The following is a 5570-nucleotide window of genomic DNA, read 5'->3' on the forward strand; positions in this document are numbered from 1 at the left end:
TCAGCCTCCCCAGCCCCGGCCACCCAGAGCGCGCCTGCAGTCCTTTCACTATCAGGCCCGGGAGCAAAGCTTGGCCGACAGCGCCCTCTGCCGTCCCTTCACTGGCTCTGCTCCTGTGAGTGGCTCTGGCAAAACTTCGGCTTACGGAAGTTGGGTTGTCCTGCAGGTCCTTTCCACCCAGAGTATGGGTGGCCCTTTTCTCTGGGATCTCTGGGATCATAAGGTGTGCTCCCTTGGGAGGTGAGGGTGCTCAACGGTGGGGCTCAGGCTCAAATGGGCCCAACCCTGTCCCTCCAGAAGTCATTCAGATGGGAACATGCTTCAAGAAATACTTCCCTACAGATGGTATGAACAGACACTTAACCAAAGATGACATTCAGGCAGCCAACAAATAGATGAATATGTGCTCATAATCACTAACCATTAGAGATGCAAATCAAAACAACAATGACACTTAGGCAAGAAGGCGGGCCAGGCAGACGCTACACAGACCATCTACATGAAAGATACAGAAACCAAAATGAAACGGACACAGATGAAAATCCTGGACCCTGAACTTCAGAGGAAAGGTTAAAGAAGTGGGTTGGTTGCATGCTGGGAGAAGCTAAGCAGGGCCGGCGAGAGAGGGAGACTGGCCAGTCACAGCCGGACCGGACCATCTTGTGATCAGTTTTGGCAATAGAAGGTGGCCTGGCAAAGCAGAGTCACACAGGTGATGGGAAAGGTGTGAGTCCTTCTTTTCCCCAAGGGAGGCCAGCTCCCACCCTCATCCACCCCCAGCGCAGACCCTGTTCTCCCAGAGTTAGGAGCCACATGGTCGGAGCCACACCAGTGTGAGGCAGGGCCCAAATGTGCTGCTTCGGTGTCTTGGGTTCAGTAGGGCTTGGGTCCAGACCTACAGAACCCACAGAGCCACCAGACCAGCATTTAACCAGCTACCCTGCCCCCAGCTTCCCTGTGGTCCTAACAGACACTGAGACCATCAAGGGCCTTCCAGAACGAGTGCCCTGAACACAGGTACCACCAAGGCTGATAGGGACTCCTCCTCGGACCCGAACTCTGCTATCATATCCCTCCCACTCCCACCTCATGAGCTCCTAGGCTGGCAGGAACCACCCCCACATGCCCCCCAATTTTTCAGCTCTAAGTCCAACAGCTGCACTGAATTGTTTTGTTTTCAGGTGGTTTTTTTTTTTGGGGGGGGGGGTTGTTTTTGATTATTTATTCTTTCCTCACATCTACTTCTCTTTCCAGCCCCTTGAACTTTATCCTTTCTACGTCTGATTTTCTTTTTGTTTGTTTTCTTCTGTTTCTTATCCGTCTCTTCCCCTCCCCCACTTTGATCTTTCTTTACTAAATTCTTTCTCTTTTCGTCTTCCTTCTCCCTGGCTTTTCTTTTTCTTTTCTTTTTTCCCCTTATTTTCCTTTCCATTTTCCTCTCCCTTTTTTCTCTTTTTAGCTATTCTTAAATGTGTCTTTTTATTTCTTCCTTTTATTTTCTCTCTTATTCTTTTTTCTGTTTGCTGCCTGTTTTTATATCTTTTTTCCATTTATCATTTTTCTCTTTTCGCTGTTGGTCACTTGTTTGTTTCTCTGTTTTATTTTCTTGTGAGGGTGGAGAGAAGACAGCAACCATACCCATACAGCCCAGTCACAACCATACCCACTGGTCAGGAGCCAATATCACCTGATCAACAACAGACAGCAGCCAACACCAGACAAACCCACCCTACACTGAGGTGCACAAACAGCAAACAAGAATGGTGCACACACTTCATTCTCTACACCCACAGAAGACAGTCGGTGAGAGCCTAAGAATACATCAACATCCAATCATCAATTAAATACAAATACAACAACCCACAATGCCCCAACGATAACAGATAATTTTAGCTCACATAAAGAAACAAGAGAAATGGGTCAAATGACCAAGATGCAGAGCCAGAAAATGTTTCTGAGGAAGAAAAAGTAATGGAATTACCTGAAAAAGAATTCAAAAAAATGATACTTAGGTACCTTCAAAGGATTGACAGAAAGATCAAGGAAAGCAAACAGAACACAGAAAAAAAAAACTTTAATAAAAGAACTCAGGAAAACACTACAAGAACAAAGGGACAAAGTAAATGTAAATCTTGAAACAATACAAAAGTAGTCATTAGAAATCCAGAAGATTAATTCTAAGACTTCAGAAATGGATAGTACATTGAAAGGGCAAAGGACTAAATGCAAAGTAATGGAAGCCTAAATTTGTAAGCTTAACGATAAATCTTTCAAACTAGTATGCTAGAAGAACAATCAGAAAAAAGAATGAAAAAATCCAGAGAAAGCCTAAGAGTTATGTGACACCATGAAGAGAAATAACGTATAGGTGATAGGAATTCTGTAACAGGAAGAGACAATAAATATCACAGAAAAAAAAACTGTCAAAGAGTTGTTGGAAGAAAACTTCCCTAACATGAAAGATGAAAAGATAAGCGTACAAGAATCTGAATGACCCTCCCCAAACAGGATCGGTCCCAAAAGCAAATCACCCAGACATATCATGATCAAACTCTCCAAAACCAAAGATAAGGAAAGAATCCGGACAACAGATCGGGAAAACAAAAAGTTACCTACAAAGGAGAACCAATAAGACTGAGCTCTGATTTCTCAGCAGAAGTCATGCAGGTAAGAAGGCAATGGGATGACATATTCAAATTTTTGAAAGAAAAAATTTGCCAACCAAAAGTCATATAGCCAGTAAAGCTGCCCTTCAACTATGACAGTGAAATAGAACATTTCCTGATAAACAGAAATTAAAGGAATTTGTAATGACCAAATCAACTTTACAACAAATTCTAAAGAGTGTTCTTTGGACTGAAAACGAACACTAGCAGACAATAACCTAAGATTAGCATTCATGACAACACCACCCAGAACTCTATCCAGGTATAATAGTATTTAAAGTAAAGCAAATCTACAAGACTGAAAATAGGAAGCCAAAGATATCAATTTATAATGAATTTAACTACAAGCAAAAAAGAAGAAATAGTGTAGATACAGAACTTCTAAACGATAAGGCAGTCAAGAAGATTTCAAGATCAGATTGTTTTAAATAGGGGACATTTTAAATAAATTACACGGCAATCTATCATTTACCCAGAAAATATACTTGCACATCAAAATAAAAAGAAAACCAGGAAATTTTAGTAAACATAACAACAGAAATCTTCGGTATGGCTTGCATCTCAATGTCAAGAAAACAAAAATCCTCACCACAGGACCAATAAACAACATTCTTATCAATGGAGAAAAGAATGAAGTTGTCAAGGACTTCATTCTTCTTGGATCAACTATCAACACTCGCGGAAGCAGCAGTCAAGAGATCAGACGATGTATTGCACTGGGCAAATCTGCTGCACAGGAACTTTTTAAAGTATTGAAGAGCAGAGATGTCAGCTTGAGGACTAAGGTGCGCCTGACCCAGGCCATTGTGTTTTCAATAGCCTCATATGGATGCAAAAGCTGGACAGTGAATAAAGAGGATCGTAGAAGAATTGATGCCTTTGAGTTGTGGTGTTGGAGGAGAATACTGAAAGTACCATGGACTGCCAAAAGAACCAATAGATCTGTTTTGGAAGAAGTGCAGCCAGAGTGCTCCTTGGAGGCCAGGATGGCTAAGCTTCGTTCTCTCATACTTTGGACATATTGTAAGGAGGGACCAGTCGCTGGAAAAGGATGTCATGCTGGGTAAGGTGGAGGGTCAGAGAAAAAGAAGACCCCCAACGAGATGGATTGGCCAGGTTGCATCGTTGATGGCATCGAGTGTGGCGGCAGTAGTGAGGTTGGCCCAGGATCGGACATCGTTTCGTTCTGCTGTGCATGGGGTCACTATGAGTCGGTTCCGACTCAATGGCACCTGACAACAACAACCTTTAACTGATGGTTTATGGAGGGGATTGCAATCATTGTAATGAAGCAAAGTATCTGATTTGCTGAATGTAAAATTGATGATCTGCTCTGTAAACCTTCAGTCAATTCACTAAAAAAAAAAAAGATCCTGGGTTGCCCCAGCATTAATAGCAAAGTTTAGAAAAAAACGAAAAACAACAAATTTTCAAGAGAATGTGTAGGATATGGGACCCTCCTACACTGCTACTGTTGTTGTAGTTGTTGCTAAGTGCCGTCCAGTCGGTGCTACCCATAGTGACCCTGTATAGGGTTTCCACAGAGTGACTGGTGAGCTTGAACTGCCGACCTTGCAGTGCTGGTGGGACTTAAAAAATGATGCAACTGCTGTGGGAAACGGCATGGCACTTTCTCAGTTTAAAAGCAGAAACACCGTCTGACCCAGCAATCTCTCTATTTGGTATATGTCCTCAAGAAATAAGAGCCGTAACGCGACTAGATGTCTGCACACCCAAGTTCACTGCAGAAACATTCACAACAGCAAACAGATGGAGGCAGCCTAGATGCCCATCAGCAGAGGAAGGGTTGAACAAACTTAAATGCACACACAACGGAATAGTATGCAACACTGAAGACCCTGGAGGACATTGTTGTTGTTGTTATGTGCCATGGAGTCGGTTCCAACTCATAGCGACCCAATACAGGGTTTCCAAGTCTGTAAATCTTTACGGGAGCAGAATGCATCATCTTTCTACCGCGGAAAAGCTGGTAGTTTCGAAGTGCTGACCCTGAGGTTCGCAGCCCTATTCGTAACCACTACGCTACCAGAGCTCCTTTGGAGGACATTATGCTGGTCAAAAAAAGATATTGTATGAGAGGACTACTGTAAAAAGCCCCAAAAGGGTTTTCATTCTATAATAAAAATTCTGTGATGTTTAACCAGGTGTGGGAGGGAAGGCAGAATCATTCACTGGGGAGAGTGTAGACACGTGCTAACTTGGGTGCCAGGGAAGGCAGTTAAAAAGAAGAAAAGTACCTCTTCCATTCCTATACAGGGTTGCTATGAGTCAGAACCAACTCAACAGTACTTAACAACATCCCTCATAACGGAACTCCATGATATGATGGCGTTTGAGTTCCTAGGTGCAAAGGAACTTGGATTTGAGAGAACCTGGTTTGAGTCTGTTAGCTTTTACTATATGAGAAAATTTTTTTTTTAATAATAGTACTGCACTGGACTCAAGACCATTTCCTGTTGTTTAGGGAATGGAGAGGATGGAGGCAGAGAAGCCTTACTTTCCTAAGAGCCTGCCCCTCCCAACACCCCACACCCCACAGTCATATGAACATGTGGTTGAAAATGACTTTGTGATATAAAGGCAGGCAGATCCTGACAGCATCCTCCTCCCCTCATGCCAGGGAGGAAGGTCCACCAGGCTGACCTGGAGACAGGCGAAGATCAGAAGACACCCAGGCCTTCCACTGCCCCCCAGCTTCCAGCCTGACTCATCAATACTGCTACTGATGAGGCTGCCCTCCACCTCCTCTTTATCCTCAGCTCTCATCTGCATCTGTGTGCAATGCAATGATCTATTGTGTTGCAAACTATAGGAGCTGAATTTATGCAGATATTTCATTCATGATTTGAAGTAGTGAGCTGAGGCATACAAAAAAAAAAAAAA

This window comes from Chrysochloris asiatica, unplaced genomic scaffold (genome assembly GCF_000296735.1).
Source record: "Chrysochloris asiatica unplaced genomic scaffold, ChrAsi1.0 scaffold00105, whole genome shotgun sequence".
Lineage (NCBI taxonomy): Eukaryota > Metazoa > Chordata > Mammalia > Afrosoricida > Chrysochloridae > Chrysochloris > Chrysochloris asiatica.